The sequence below is a fragment of the Alosa alosa genome, chromosome 12, assembly GCF_017589495.1.
Source record: "Alosa alosa isolate M-15738 ecotype Scorff River chromosome 12, AALO_Geno_1.1, whole genome shotgun sequence".
Taxonomy (NCBI): Eukaryota; Metazoa; Chordata; class Actinopteri; order Clupeiformes; family Clupeidae; genus Alosa; species Alosa alosa.
In genome coordinates this window covers 16,821,203-16,838,726 of record NC_063200.1, presented here as the reverse complement: position 1 = coordinate 16,838,726, position 17,524 = coordinate 16,821,203, and positions in this window count along the sequence as shown.

Sequence of the window (17,524 nt, the reverse complement as noted above, 5' to 3'; positions counted from 1 at the left end):
CAGCCCCTGGACTCTGGAATTGCCTCCCCCTCCACATCCGTTCAGCTCAGTCTCTAAATGTTTTTAAGTCCCTTTTAAGACTCACCTCTTTTCACTTGCCTTTGGCTAGTGTCTCCCTTTATGCCCCAGTGTTTAGTTTTAAATGTTCTTTTTTCTGCATTTCTTAATTTATTTTAACTGTAGCCCTAAAAAATTACAAAATTGCTGTCGGAAGAATGTGTAAATTTATGTACGGCAAAGGTAGGCCTACATACATTGTTTACTGACTTTTGGTACGATTTATTGTCAGTTTGTAAAGTTTAGTAGGAAGTAACGTTAGGAAATCCTGATCAATGTGAGTGCTTAGTCTGGACCAATGATTTTATTGTTGCAAAGTCTATGCCCATTACAATGATGGGGTTGGAAACGTTTCCCAATCATAAGAGGCCAGACTCTTCACAAAATCAATGATTCTGTTTTTAACAAGCTTTTATATATTACAGCTTACGAACGGAAACATCACATCTTCTTTGGTTATGAAATTCAGGTTATAAAATGTACTTAATTTATTCTTTCAAGGCTTCTGCATGATACTCAGAATGTCAAGTGGAACTCGGACCTTGGCCTCGAGAACAAAATGAACGCATGAGAACATGTCGCAGAACCTTAGTATGTCTCTGCTGTTCTAGTCAAGAAGACATTGACCAAACCAGGGCGCCTGAGAGCAGAATGGTCCTCTGATGCCCAGTGACATCACCTTGTGAAAGTGGTCAGGACCAGGAGTAGCGTAGAGTTCAGCAGCTTAGCCAGAGTTCGCTGCCGCTCTGTGCGCCTGGAGATGCCGCGGTGTTCTGTTTATGGAAAGCGCAGCCCTGAGGACGAGGTTATCGCGCTCAGCAGACAGACATTATGTGACAAGCGGCTTCTGCTGCGTCATCGGAAACAATGGGCTTAGCAGCGCTTTTAATTGCCTTTGATTTGAATGGTAGGACTGCGCTCTTTCTGGACACACTCCAGATGCCCATTCATGACAGTGGCAGCGCCGAATTATGACAGCGTGGACGATGCCACAGCGAGGTCGATGGCACGGCGTGGTCGATGGCATAGCGTGCACGTTGGCACAGCGTGGTCGATGGCAGAGGTTTGTGTGGCATTGATTTGGCTGCACAGCGAGTGGATGATGGACAGCCGCCCTGTCCCCCGCTCTATGACCTCAGACAGCCGAGAACGAGAGAAGAGAACATAAGCCTAGAATAACTGTCAGTTAACTCAGAAAAAAAGAAAAAAAAGACATCAGCCTAGAACAACAGATAGTTAACTCAGAAAAAGAAAAAAAAAAGACATCTCAGGAAGAGAAAAGAGAATGTCAGCCTATAGGAGAGATGAGATCATCAGCTCAGAACATGAGACAACGTCAGAATGGAGAGAGAGAAGGTGAGCTCTCTCTCTCTCTCTTCTTCAATATTGGGGGGCAGATACTGCACCCACCCACAAAAAAAAAGCTTCAGTGATTCTCCCACTTACTTCCTGTAACTCAACTGTCCTATTCGCAAAAAGGCCTAAAGATCCAAAAACGTACCAGAAAAAAACTGACTGAGCTCACTCCTCACCTGGTGTAAGGCCATGTTATTTGGTGAACTCACACACTGCTGCTGCTTTATGTTGTGAAAACGTGCATGAATTCTCTTTTATTTTCCTCTACGGAGTCCATAATGCCAAGTGCTGTGAGTCAGGCTTTTTATATTATAATCGTGGGGGCTGGAAATGATACATTCAAGAATAATATCATCATGAAGGCTGAATGCTGACTCAGAGCTTTTTTTTTTTTTTTTTCTCCTCTCTCTCTCTCTCTCTCTTTCTCTCTCCAATGCTTTGAGTTTCCTAATGGATTTGGAAATGAAGGGTCAATCAAATTAACCACAGAACTCTGGCCTTCCTGTAATTACACAGAATCCTGGCCTTCTTGATGACTTCTGTGGTTCTGCGGACTCCACTTACTGTGCTGCAAACCACCACTTCTGGACACGAAGCCCACGGTCATCTGTCAAAGACAGCAATCATATAATATAACACCAGCCACAATTGCTGACTAAGTGGTTGCAAAGCAACCATTATAAATGCCCTCAAAACAAAGAATGATGTCAAGAGTATAATATTATTGTTGTGTTTGTGTAATTACTGAATATCAAAGTAGTGAGGTTTAATTAATAATTTTATGAGTGTGTGTGTGTGTGTTTGTGTGTTGTACGAGCCACTGCAAGTCAGTGTGAACTGTGTTACTGTAACACTGATCTTATAACATGTTTGAGAGAACGTTCCTGCGAGTCACACAGCTCTACTCACGTCTGTGTGTTTCATGAGAAAGCATCAAATGAACGATGCAAATAGCTGTGTAGTCTAATCAAGGAGGAACAATACACAAATGCAGCTGCATTAAGTTTTCATGCAAAGAGAGAGAGAAAGAGGGGGAGAGAGAGAGTGAGTGTGTGTGTGTGTGTGTGTGTGTGTGTCTCTCTCTCTCTCTCTCTCTCTCTCTCTCTCTCTCTCTCTCTCTGTGTGTGTATATGTGTGTCTGTGTGTATGTGAGCAGTCCCCACGCTGCAGCAGAAACCCAGCCTGAAGTTCTTAACTCACTTTCCTAAATGCCCCTGCATGCATCTCTGGCTGGGCTGTGACCTAGTTACAGACATTGCAGCATTTTCTGTGTGTGTGTGTGTGTTTGGGAGATAGAGAGGAAGACAGAGAGGGAGAATAGTGGGTGAATGAGAGTCTGTGTGTGAGTGTGTGCGCATGTGCGTCTGTGTGTGTGTGCATGTGCGTCTGTGGGTGTGTGTGTCTGTATGTGTGTGTGTCTGTATGTGCGTCTGTGTGTGTGTGCGTGTGCGTCTGTGGGTGTGTGTGTGTGTGTGTGTGTGGGTGTGTGTTGCGTCTGTGGGTGTGTGCATGTGCGTCTGTGGGTGTCTGTGTGTCTGTGTCTCTGTATGTCTGTGTATGTGTGTGTGAATGTGTGAAATAGCAAGAGAAAGAGAAAAAGAGCACAGGCTGATATGAAATGAAAATACTGAAAGCTATTAAAATATCTCCGCAACACAACTCATCCTCTCACCCTGTAAAGTGGCATGACGTGGGCATCATGGGTAGCTTCCTCTGGATGCCATCTATGGGTGTCATGTCAGAGTGAGCCATCTCTCCTGACTCATCATGGCACAAGGAGGCTTCCACTGGGGCACCACACACACTGGCATCCTCCATTGGCACAATGTGGGTCAACAGAGGGAAAGAGAGAGCGAGGAGAGGGGGGAGAGAGAGAGAGAGAGAGAGAGAGAGAGAGAGAGGAAGATGAGGAGGAGGATGAGAGAGAGGAAGATGAGGAGGAGGATGAGAGAGAGGAAGATGAGAGAGAAGAAGGAGAGGGAGAGAGGGGAGAGAGAGGAGAGAGGGGAAAAGGAGAGCGCGGAGGATGAGGAGGATGAGAGAGAGGAGGATGAGAGAGAAGAAGGAGAGGAGAGAGGGGAGAGAGAGGAGAGAGGGGAAAAGGAGAGCGCGGAGGATGAGGAGGAGGAGAGAGAGAGAGGATGAGAGAGAAGGAGAGGGGGACAGAGGGGAGAGAGAGGATGAGGAGGAGAGAGAGAGAGGAGGATGAGAGGGAAGGAGAGGGGGACAGAGGGGAGAGAGAGGAGGATGAGGAGGAGAGAGAGGATGAGAGAGGGGAAGATAGAGCAAGGATAGGGTGAGAGAGGAGTGAGAGAGGGGAGGAGGGTGGAGAGGGGGAGAGAGAGGTAGAGAGAGAGAGAAAGAGGGAAAGAAAAAGGGGAGGAGGAGAGAGGTGAGAAAAAAGGTAGGAGGAGGAAGACGAGAGAGAAAGGGAAGGTGGGTGAGAGATAGGGAAAGAGAGGGAGAGAGAGAGAGAGAAAGGGAGGAGGGAGAGAGAGAGAGAGGCCTGTCAGTCTGCCAAGCCTGATGAATCAGTCCTGAATATGCAAACAGCTCAGACAGTGTGTGTGTGTGTGTGTGTGTGTGCCGCTTTGTGTGTGCGGGTATAAAATTGATGTCAACTGTGAATGCTTGTGCTAGTGAATGCTAAGTAATAACATAGTTATTACCATAACTACCAACCCTGTGAAAATCATAGTGCAACATCACTGAATGTGTTGCAAGCTTAAAGTTAAAGTTTGCAATGAGTGAGCTTTTTATCAGTGCTAGCTGAGATGCTGTTGGTGTTTTCCTTAGTAAATAGTTCATTACTAAGACTGAATAATGCCATGGAGTGCTTTGATGATTAAACACGGCAAATACTAATCAGCTTTTTTCATGACTAGCCATCGGGGCTGCTAGCCGACTACTTATGTCAATTATTAAGAATCCCTGATCTGTTTCCATAGTAGCAGTCCACCCCCTCTTCCTTCCTTCATACACACACACACTCACACACAGCCATCTTAAGACCGACACTAGGAATAGGTTAGCAGAAATTATGCCCCTGAGACAAACACAGGGAAACATTTTGGAGGTCCTTGGAGGGGCTGGCGTTGGCAGAGCCACCGCATGTGGTTGTCATGGTTATTCAGTGGAACAGGGTGTGTAGGAGACTAGAGTCATGCCGTCCACTGCTACCCCCACCCCACACACACACAAACTCCTGTTCTTTCTGTGTTGTACCCATCATAACACATACACACACACACACAACATACTGTACATACATGGTCAAAAAGACAAGCAACACACAAACACATACACAGATGGCCCCTCCTGTACACCCAGTACCCATCATGCAGTTCAGCGGTGATAATACACCAGCTAGACACACCAGCACATCAAAGACACACTCTCAGACACACATGTAGATGCCGTTTTGCATCCATCTACTGTTGCTCCATATAAAAATTGGCCAGAAAGAGCGAGAAAAAGAATGAGAGAGGGATAAAGAGAATGAGAGAGAGAGAGGGAGAGAGAAAGGGATAAAGGATAAAGAGGGAAGTCACCCTGTGAGTGACAGTTATTCTAATCTTCTACACAGTGACAATAGAACCAGAATTTTTCTGCTTCTTCACTGCATCATCCTTTTCTGCCGGTCATTCATTCTGGTAGTCCTGTGTGTGCGTGTGTGTACAAGCAATCTTCTCTACCTGTCATTCTGTGCCATAACCCTGCCAGGTGTGTGAAATGAGCTCCAACTGAGTGCAGGTCCAGTTCCTGCTGCTTCATCACAGACCCAAGGATGCCCAGCATCGATGTCCAGACCTATCCGTCAAAGGCCCTTTGGCCACAACCCTTTAAAGAACCACTCCGGTAAAAATCAAGTTTTAAACATTTGTCACATGTCCATTAGGTTACACTTTACTTGACACTATTGACATAAGAGTGACATGACACTGTCATGAACGTGTCATAAACGTTTATGACATAATGCTTCTGTCATTAAGAGTCATTCGGTTTTTGTCATAACAAATTAGGATTAGGGTTAGAGTTCATGTGTCATGACAGTGTCGTGTCACTCTTATGCCGATACTGTCAAGTAAAGTGTTACCAGTGTTTATAATGTGTTAAAAGATATGTCACAAGTGGAATAAGTATAGCAAACACCATGGCTGAATATTTCTGGTTTAGATGGGCAGTGCGCTAGTTGACGTTTCAGAATAACTAATCAGAACAGCCCGTTGTTGTTGGGTGACAACGCATGAAACCCAATCCTTTTTTTCTAAATTATTTCTGGAATATATTTTTTTCCCTGAAGACACATCTGCACATTTAGTTTACAAGATAAGCAAGCTAACGAGTCTAGTTAGCAAATTAGCAATATTACATCAGAAAAATATTATTAGAGTGCATCTTTAAGAACACCCAAAGGCTATCCATAACTGGCCTTTTGGCTACAATCCTCGTGAGACCGTTCAGCCTTCTGAGCTATTGCTAAATGGCCTTTTGGCTACAACCCCAGACAGCCATCAGCATCAATCCCACAGTCCCCCTTTATGATCCTGCGTCCTTGTTTTAGTCTTGTCTGTGTCCAGCCAAACATAACCCCTCTGATGGGTGTCTGTCCACAGAGTCACTTTACTCAACACAAGGCCATGTGATGACACTGGACCAGAGGAGAAGCTTGTAATGACCTGGCTCCAAGTCATCACAAAACAGAGTGTCAGGGCACACAGACTCAGGAAACAAGGTTAGGCTCAATAAAGTCGTTTTAATTTGAACACAGCAACCAAGGCAGGATAATTTAAACAAGGTCTTGAAGTGAAGCTAACGCTCAGAAGATCTTGACTCAAGCAGGGCTTGAAAACGAAATTATTTTTCAAACGTTCCGTTTCGAACGGTTCAGGTAGGCCTATGTTTAACGTTTTCGTTCTTGCATGCGTTCCGCCACCAACATATCGGTCCTGAACCGGTTTGGAACGCAAAATATTGTTCGTTCTTAAAGTTCCGGCAGTGTTTGGCGGGCCTATCAAGTCTAATTTTGTGGACTTTACCTTAGAATAGACGTACTCATTATTTCCCCCTTGATTTAGAATATACCGTAGCTATGCCCAAAAATAATAAATAACAGGCGGCATCCAAAAACATTCAGATGGGCTATCCATCCCATAGCCTACAGACTTACTGTAGGCCTAACCTATGCCTATAAATAATTCCTTATCAAAAATATTTCTGGATACATGCTAAACTCCTTACCTGGTTGTAGCCTAAGTTTTATCCATATGGAGATCTTCAAAGGCTTGCGCTATAATTCCAACCCTGTTTATAAACGAACCTGTCTGTTGCTGACAAGGCCCATCTCAAATTTCACGTTTAACTCTTCTACATAGAATAGGCTATTATTGCGCAAACATTTCAAATCCCGACTTTAAAACGACAAGGCGTGGACAGGCAAAATAGGCTATTACGCATAGGCTACAAACAATTTCCAAATCAGTTTCAGTAGCCACGCTACGAAGCTGGCCTAAGATCCCAAGGGCAGACGGATAGGTTACATTACAACAGCAAGACAAAATACACACATTTGGACCAAAGGTCCATTTATTCAGGTTTTTTTTTTTTCAAACTGCAGAAATCAAATTATTAGGCTGTCCGTCTACAATCAAACAAGTAGAACACTTAGGATATGCTTTTGTGAAATTTTATAAAATATATAGAGAACAAAAAAACTTTATTAACCGGTTTTGTGGATTTCAGAATAACGTTTCTGTTCCGGAACAGTTGAAGACCATTTTGTTTTCGTTTCAGTTTCCGCTCCTCGTAAAATTCCGTAAAAATTCCGTTCGTTTTTGGTTTTGGTTTTCGTTCCTTGAACCGGTTCGGAGCCCTGCAAACAAGGCAGTCCTACATAAAGGCTCCAATCTTGCAAAGAGGATATCGTCCAACAGAAAAGGTCCAATAGAAAATGTCCAACATAAAAGTTCTACAACCTGGGACGTAGCAGGAAATTCCAGAAACGAGGAGCTGGTCTTGGCAACAAGGAGCAGTCCATGTAGTAAGTGTCTCCATTGAAGAGGCCGCGAGCAGAGTGACAGGGGTTTATATAGGCAGTAGGAGATTGGCTACAGGTGCTGGGGAGTGGCAAACAGGAGATTGGATGATTGGGTAATCAGTAGACAGGGGAATTAGATTGGGAGATCGTTGGAGCAGAGTGACGAGGAGGAGAGACTGGTGGAGAACCTGGTGGTGTCGTGACACAGAGGACACACTTTTTACCAAACATTTTTAGGGGCTTAGTGCTTTAGGGCTCTGGCAGCATATCATCCCCCCCCCCGCCCCCCTCAGTCTCTTCTTCAATGCTGCCAGGTGCTTTCCTTCAAACGGTAAATTACTTTACATTTTTCAAAGCTCACCCCCCTGTTCCTCTCTCTTATTTCAGTCCCAATGCCACACATCACATTTTTTATTTGAGATTGACTCTAGGAGGCTGGTATGCTCAGGATGGGGAGGCTATTGAAAGCTCCCATCCTCCCCAGAGTCATCTCCAATTTTTTTTATATGTTGTTGTGAGGCCAGAAGGTGTCAATATTCCTTGTGAACTCCCCCTCCAACAGCTGGATGGATGCAAAAAAACCCTCTGTCGACCTCATCAGTTTGGCGGTCGGTGTGTACTTTGTAGCCGCCAGGAAAGGGCGTTCCTCGCTTGCAGCATAGCTGTGGTCCAGATGTCTTGGACCCAACCGCAGCACCTCACAGGGTGGACATGCCCTCACTGTTTCTTCCTGCTGAAGGATCCGGACTAGCCAGCCAGCAACATAAAAGATGCCCTACTCCTGCATGCAATCACCAACAGTCTACAAAGTAAGAGAAATACATAGTTACAATGCATATGAGAATGTCTTATGTGACTTATGACTGTATAGGTGTGTCTTTGTGCTGTTTTGTGTAGTGCAGATAACCTTGTCTTCCACAACGTCCGACACTGACATCAGTTCTTCATCCATTAGTTCAGTTGTAGGTGAAGGAGGCAGGGCCAACAAGGTGGTCAGTAGGCCTGTTGTTGATGAGGTCGAGGGAGTCGCCCCATCAGAAGAGGTGGCCAGAAGCGTGACTCCATCGTCCAACTCAGTTAGATAGAGTTAAGAGAGGGCCGGTATGATGTTCGACACATCAGCCGAGATGAGCTATGAGACATACGTTCACACTCGGTATCATGTTTCAACACACTTTAGGTCAATATCACACCGCAATTCTCCTTTAAGCTGGTGTAAGATTAACGTTTCTGCAGTAAAAAAAAAAATCTCAGATGTATTTCCGGTTCAAGAAGAAAAGGGAATTACATTTCATGTGAAAATCATCCTACCATAAATACACAAGGCACAAAGCTGTGAAACCGTGATCTACCGTTGTGTTGTCGTTATAGGAAGTGAACTGAAACCAAGTCAAGTAACGCATGGTGGTCGCCGGGGACCAAACAAAATGTTTCGTAAAAGTCTTGTGGGGCTACACAACTAAGTTTCATGTGCCCCAATATTTTGGTGTCCCGGGAATTGTTGACCAAAAAACTTTGACAATCCCTACATGACCGCTACACTCATAGACTGTATACAGTCTATGGCTACTCTAGCTAGCGGCGGTCATAGTAAATCATTATAAATGTGATTGCTGTGTTTACTGTGCTTACCTTTAAGCCATACTTTAGGCAATAAACAAGTTGTTCCTGATGGACTTCAGTAAGTGAGGGACATTACTGTAAACACCACAGGAACCCTCTGAACCCCCACCAGAATGCAGTGGGACTCCTTGCCACCCAGAGGGTCCAGGGTAGCCCCAAGTAGGTGCAAAGCTTTGACATTAGTCGTTGCCTGGTCACATATTACTGCCTGCACCTTGGAAATAGGTTAATACATTGTGTCAATACATGGTTGTTTACAAAGTCTGTGCACTACATACTGTCAGCCCTATTCCTAGGTTCCAATGGCATCCCTAATGACGCCAGCAGTTTCCTCGGCTGGCATGGAACTGGGGGAGAAGAAATAACCCTTGGCCTGTTGAAGTTTTCGGTAAATGTGTTTAATATACAAAGCAAAACAATGTTTCCACTTCCCCAAAATGCCCCTAACCATGATGATGATGACCATTGCCTGTTTGGCAACATGGCCTGAGGGAGATATGCCATAAATAGCATAATTTCTTTTGTCGTAGTCGAATCGCCTCTTGATGGCCATCTTATCTAAAACTAGACTGCACATTCTTTCCGCAAGGGTCATGGTGGAAAATGATTCCTTGCAGGAAGCCTAGCTGTAAAGCAGTCTATGTTCGTAAATTGGAATTTACAGAGAAGTATCCCACATGTCCTGTAATATATTGGTGTATTGGGGCAGTCATGGCATCCAGGTTAGGGCTTCAGGCTTGGAACCGAAGGGTTGCCGGTTCAATCCCCGACCAGTAGGAACAGCTGAAGTGCCCTTGAGCAAGGCACTTAACCCCCCTCAATGCTCCACGAGCGCCGCTGTAGCAAGGCAGCTCACTGCTCCGGGTTAGTGTGTGCTTCACCTCACTGTGTGCTGTGTGTGTTTCACTAGTTCACGGATTGGGATAAATGCAGAGACCAAATTCCTTGTATACGCAAGTATACTTGGCCTAGAAATCTGATTTACATTATTGTGGTTTTGGAGGGTAGAGCAAGCACACTTAAAACTCCATCCTCTTCCCTTTTTCCCAGCCTCCGACCGTTGTGCCTTGATGAAGTTCCGGCAGCCTTCAGGACAGTTCTGCAGCATCTCTTCCAGAACTTCATGAGGACTACGGAAGAACAGGATGTAGGTGTTAAGATTCAAAGATTTTGTTAAAACAAAGGTTTATAATCCCAAAGGCATCTTTTATTTGTTGACATTACTTGGATTGTAAGCTACTATTGTACCTTAGTAGCTGGCTTCCTTCTTTTCAGCCATGCAACCTTTGCCTCATAGACGGCCTCTGATTTCCCTCAAAGCTTCTACAAGGGTGTACTCTGGTGGTCAAAATGGGCACTGCGCTGATCATAGAACTGCTTTCTGACTCTTAATCATAGAAATAGAATTAGATTTAAATTGTAATCGCACATGGATTGTAGGGGCCTCCAGGAGACTTCATAAATTTAATCTGAATCAAAATGCTTCTCTTCTCACACAATCTCTCTTTCTCTCTTAAATTCTCTTTCTTGCACTGTTGCACTGTTGGACTTAACTCATTTGCACTATCACCATGACCACTATCACCATTGCACTATCACCATGACACTCACTCACACAGAGCACCTTACCTTACCTTACTATGCACAGAGAATCACAGGCTCAGTCCCTGCCTCAGTCCAATTGCAAGCGCCTCTTGATAGATTAATCACCACTATGTGGATACTGTTAAGTGTTAGTTAGTATAATTTGTATTTTAGTATATTTAGTATATTCTTTATCTTCTACTGTCCTTATTGCTTAGTTGTGTTTTTATATTATACACTTTTAAATACTTTCTCTGCTGTTAGTGAATGTGTGTGTGTGTTGTCTGCATGCTACTGAGACCTTGAATTTCCCCTGGGGATCAATAAAGTATCTATCTATCTACAAACCTCAAAACTATTCAGGACAGACTATACACAAAAAAGATGCACCGTGTGCAACTATGGGAAATAAATGGACTGCATCATTCATACAGCATGTTTCTCCAAAGCATTTTACAGTTTATGTATCTCTGTTTACCCACATTCACACACACACACACACACACATTCATACAAACACACAATCACACACACATGCACACATTTATTCACACACACAGATGGTCAAAGGCCATGCACACAAATCTGCCCATTCTGCACAACTGCGCCAGGAGTGTTATTGGTTAATTGGTTAACCCTGTGACCCGGATGTTCCACTCAGGGCTGTGTGTTTTCCCATCTGGTTGTGTAGTAAACACATGTTAACTAAACCTGTCGCGTTTGTGATTCATTGACATCTTTACTATTTACTGGCGCTGACTATACATTGCAAATGCACAGAAAAGGCCACAGTGATATAAAAGTATATTGGTGCTATCTTGATACAAGTTATCAGCAGTGTTTATGTAGGTGCATCTATTTCAGTTCTAAGTGGAAAAGAGAGATTCACTTTATCTGAGTTAAATGATCTCGAGGAGCCCAAGGGATTAGAGTGTGGCTACCCGACCGGAGCCCGAGATTTGTTTATCGTGACAACGCATTTCAGGCATGCCGCCTGAAATGCACACGCGTTGTCACGATACATAAACAAATGGTTATGCACATTTCGCACATAAGCACAGTCTTGAGTGACGTTAAAAAAAGTTGTTGGCCTATCAGGAGATTTTAAGATTATTTGCGTTGCATACTGTGGTAAAGACATAGGCTACCGGTAGGTCGTCTCGTTCAACTGGATGAGGATTTCCTCGAGTTGCCCCAATTAACGTCGATGCTGCATATGGATCAGTGACAGAGGCACTGTAGTTTCAACGACTGTTGCAGTTCATTTTTAAGACTTTTCGTCAATGGTAAGACAAGAATTCTATTTCAATAGGCTATGCTTGCTTGGGCCTCTTGTGTTAATGTGCGCTGTGTGTGACCTGCGTGCGTGCACGCTCATCTGATTCTGTAGACAATTTGTTGTGTGTTCCGTTTAATGGGCTAAAAAGACAGGCTATCCACAAACGTGAACGTTTAATCACTAGCATGGGAATAACTGAGGCATCATCTGCGTCGGGCTCGGACATAAAAATGAAAATGCCTGTCGGGTTCGGACGCAACTCTGTCGGACGCGGGTCGGGCTCGGACCGAAATTTGCGGCCCGATCCGCACTCTACAAGGGATGATGTCGTCAGTTCAGTCAGGGGGACTGCTTTAAAGAGCTCGTATTGTTCTAGAAGAGCAGCTCTGGCTGGCGTGAGCGTCAGCTGATGGCTGACAGTGGGTGTTCTCCCCGTAGCTGAACCAACACTATGCTTGGTGTGTTTATTTCCTGTCCCGTGGTTACAATGGTAACGATGGAAAACAATGGCTGGACAACATCTCAATCTAAACGTTGTGGGTTGTGTTTAATTGATACTTGTTGTGTATAGATATTATCAGTTTAAAATTATGGACAGTTAGGATTAGTTCCCAGAAACTCTGGCATCAGACCAAAAGAAGCCTGTGGCCAGATGACCTCAATCTGCCGCACAGCATTTGAAAGGGAAAATAATAAGCACAAATGGTCCTCACAAACCCACACGTATGAGGCCATGTGTACACATGTATACACAGATTCAAACACACACACACCCGCGTGCACACACACGCGCACACATATACACCCACACACACGTATACACCCGCATATACACCCACATTCACAAATATCTCATCCTTGGTATAAGAGATATTGTATCTCAATTGGACCTTCCTGGATAAAAAAGGATAAATAACCATGTTCGTATACACAAATAACAATGTATAAGCAAAAACAATGTATACGCAAATTATACTGCCTGTGTATCACACACGCACACCCACACACACACACAGAGCATGAGTAGGCTCCTTGCTCTGACAGCTGTTTAGGAAACATCCCCTTCACCACCCAGCAGCAGCTGTTTGTTCTCCAGGCGATTCTCCGACATTCTAGAAGACTCCATGGCCACACACATGAAGGTGGCTACTCAGCAGCCTCATGCCTTATCTTTGACATGACATCACCTTTAAGAACAGGGTTTGGCAGCGAAATCTGGGGGAGTGGAATGGAATCATCCGGCCTCCCCTTTGAAGTTCCATGGATGTTTAATGGCCAGGCAGAGAGCCTTCCTGTTCTAAGAGGCTGCTCTAATGTCCTCTTCTATTGGAAAACAAGCATTGACCAAAGGCTGACTGGAGAATGTGTGGGTTGTTTTCAAGCATTCCACATTTCTAAACAGACATACAGTTCCTGAATACGAACATACAGTTCTTACATGGCCGGACAGTTCTAAGGTGATCACATAAAAATGGGTTGCTTTGAAGTTGATGGAGTACACAATTAAATCTGCTATGTCTCAATAGCAACACACACACACACACACACACAAACCAAATTGTACAGTCCACAGGAGGGCAGTATGGCACTGTTTGTAGTGACCTCCACGTGTTGCTTATCTACTGGGAGGAGACCAGCCCATCACCTGAGAGAGAGGGAGCAAGGAAAGACGCATTAGCAGGTGTTCGACTTCACAATTAAAAATGAATTTCATTAAGTGATCTCTCTAAGAACATCCCAATCACTGGCGTCGCAAGGCAGCCATCACTGGTTGCAGTGATTACCATTAGACCATGAAAGGCTGATCTGACCATGATGTGATTCTGTGCAGATCTGACCATGATCCTTGCGGTTACATTTCTCTGTCTCTCCCACACCATCTCTGTCTCCGCGGGTGCGTCTGTACCCCTCTGTACCACCCCCAGAGCTGGCAGGCTGACCAACCGCATTTGATACATGGACAACATCCACTTAGCCAAAAGTCAAGCTACCAGAAGGAACTAAAAACAGTGAAGATGCGACCTAATATGGTCATTTCTGGGGTCGACAGACAGAAACAGATTTTCTGTGCAAGTTTTGGCCCCCACAAGCCACTTACTGTGCAGTGTACAGCTCCAGTTTTGACAATATGGTCCATTAACTTTGGCTTCACTTCTTCAGAGCGTAAATGCTGCCCATGCATTTTACAGTCAGTATTTGTTAGGTCAGGTCTGGCTGCAGTATGGCTAGATCAGGGCCATCTGTTGCAGTGTGTGTGTGTGTGTATAACAGAGAGAGAGAAAGAGAGATCAGTTTTAGTTTAGGTTACTAACACACACACACATATACACCACATTTGAATTCCTTATTTGAATCCACCAAATTTTCTTACTGGAAGAATGTCTGAAAGGATTCAAATATTTTCAGAGATGATACAGCTTTGACACTCAAGGGTACATAAAACATTGCCTACGTCACACAGCAAGACTCGTTCACTGCTGATATGAGCACAATTTTGCCATCTGTTTAAATTTTCTCTTTGCCAGTCGTGGCCCACTGACTGAGTTTGTGGACATGTCCCAAGCTACCAAATATCAATGTTAGGAACTTACATAGCCTAGGTCACTGATCTTTCCAAGGACAAGGAGTGGTTGATATTTAGTCATTTTAACATAAAAGGCTATGTCCATATACAGAGATACAACCTCTCAAGGATTACCTCTTTTCTATCTCGATCCAAGAAAACATCCTCAGGGGTGTACAAAACACATAATCAGAGATGTTGAACCAATCTAGTACTAGTGTCCAAAGCATATTTGCTCTGCTGCGTTAAAGGTATACTTTTCACGTTAATATAACCTTTACGAAGCCAATTTGATGGTAAACGAATGTGTAATAGGTGAATGGTTAATCTAGCATAGCTATAAAGCATAGACATAGCGAGTCGTATACGGGAAAACCAGCCGTGCAACTTCAAGAACGGCAGCACATCTCTCGACACATCTCGCGAGAATATTGAAACATTACCTCATCAGTAGATATAGCTCTTTGGAAATAGATTTTGCCTGTTGTTAATCCTTCACCTCCACAACAAAAGCATTTTCAGGGGGGATTAGTCATGAGAAGTTTGCTATTTACAAGAGCAGAGTAAAATATATTGTGAGAGGGAGCAAAAATACCTAAACTTGCATAGTGTATACCTTTAACACACAAACCTGTATAGTGTACCTTTAACGATGGCAGTAACAACAGGTGAGGCGAGGTATTTAAGTTTTCAAATTGCCATGGTTTGGCACGGGGCTGTGACACCCACACACCCACACATGGTACTGACAAACACTCAATAATAAAGAGGAAAAAACGCACGCACATCCCGATCTAATCCTGGGCGCTGGACAAAACACTTACGATGAGAGAGAGGGGAAAAAAAGTCCGCAACACCAGTATATGCTCCCAAGTTATAGTTTAATTACCGTGACGTTTCGGGCCCACTCAAGCCCTTCATCAGACGTGAGACAAACACTCACACACACACAAACACAGAGAGAGAGAGAGAGAGAGAGAGAGGGAAGTGTGTGTGTGTGCGGGTTTGTGTGTGTGTTTATGAGGCTGGATTAAGATGGGCCATGGACAGGCCCTGACAGGGTCCCTACTCTGTGTTTGTACAACATAAATCACCACTCTCAACCCCGCAGTTTACATAGGCGCATACACTAATACACACACACACTAATACACACACACACACACACACACACACCACAGATAGTCACAACATGACTATCTGTCTGTGGAGAGTAAACAAAGCAAACAGGCACTACGGCAGTTAGCCATTCAGGATTTATGGGCCCTGAGACTCTGAGACTGAGACAAGATGTATCACCCTGACGACTTTACTGGCAAGACCAAGAACGGCAAAGAAGGTTTACTCAGAGTGGCTCCAGGAGAGCCAGAATGCACTCAGTCAACGCTTAAATAGGTTAATAATTACAGTGCAGCTTTCTAGCTATTCTACAGCTCATTGAAATAAAACCAACAGCATCCTGCCAAACTACGCTGAGGTTGGGTCTTTGATGCCCTTAAAATGATGGATGGCACGGGGAGTATAAAATTGCATTTTCAGAGAAATTGCAAAAGTGTGCCTGCTCAATTGTGGTTCACTGACAGGATTAGACATTGGAATTTAAACACTGCAGAAACGATCTGTTTTAACCAAGCATGGGTGAAAAGATTGATGGAATCTATAAAAAATGGTGGAATGATCTCTTCAACTGTCAGTTTCCTATGTAAGGGATAATGGATGACATGGCATCCTAGTCACAGTAATTAATGCATGTTTGAGGTTGCAAAACGGCCCCGACGCGCAGTGGAGGGGCGTTTAAACCTTGTAAGCACATTCATTTCTGTGAACGTAATGCCATGGAGTCCATTATCCTGCTTATTCCACTGTTGCCACTTGCGTTATGTTCATTCTCTGTTATAGTTTAAACCAGTGGTCCCCAACCACCGGGCCGCGGCCCGGACATTCCTAACCGGGCCGTAGCCTACGACATGAGTTTAAAAAAAATGCATGCAAACTAAATTAAATTTAATTCGCAATAATGTCACGTTTTTACATGGCATACGCCTATATGCAGTTGTTTGATTGCACGCATGTTTGAATTTTGCAAGGTCTATTTTCTTACATCTGTCTGTCCCGCCTTCAACACTTTTACATATTGCCTTCAGCGCTGCGCAGCCTCAGGTCAGCTCACTTCACCTTCTTAGCGAACGGTAGTGTCACACGAAGTTAGCTAAACTGCTAGAATGAGCAACAAAAAACAAGCATCTTTAGCAGGTCACAGGCCAGAGTGTTTGAGTTGCGAGAGCCGCTGGAGAGATTTCTTACAGAAAAAAAGTCACCTTAGCTGCACATTTTAGTGATGAGGACTGGGTGTCAAAACTCGCTTACCTGTGTGACATATTCGGGTTACTTAATGACCTCAACCTGTCACTCCAGGGGAGAATGACGACTGTCTTTAAACTGGCAGATAAAGTCGCTGCATTTAAAGCCAAGCTTGATTTGTGGGGACGACGAGTGGACCGGGGTGTATTTGATATGTTCCAAACAGTAGCCTAGTGGGGGTTTTGGGAGAGACTGAGGCAGGGCCCTTTCTCTCGCAGCTGGTGCGCGATCACCTTGTTGCGCTTTCAAATGAGTTTGAGCGTTACTTTCCATCCTCCAAAGATCCACGGCAAACCAATGAGTGGGTCCGCAACCCATTTGTCAATATCCCGAATAGTCCTAACTTGTCAGCGCAGGAGGAAGAGCAGTTGATCGAAATTGCAAATGACTTAAGAGTGACTTAAGGTCTTAAGAGTGTCTAAGGAAACCTCTCTGGCGGGTTTTTGGATCAAAACCAAAGCAGAATATCCCGAGATAGCAATGACTGCAACTAAGACCAAATTGCGCAATCGACTGGACATTTCAAACACACTGAGGGTGTCACTGTCTTCCATCACCCCGAGATGGAACCTTCTTGTTGCAGGGAAACAAGCACAGGGCTCCCACTGATTATATTTGTAATGCACGTTTAGTTCCCATGTTTTGTTCCCATATTTTGTTAAGC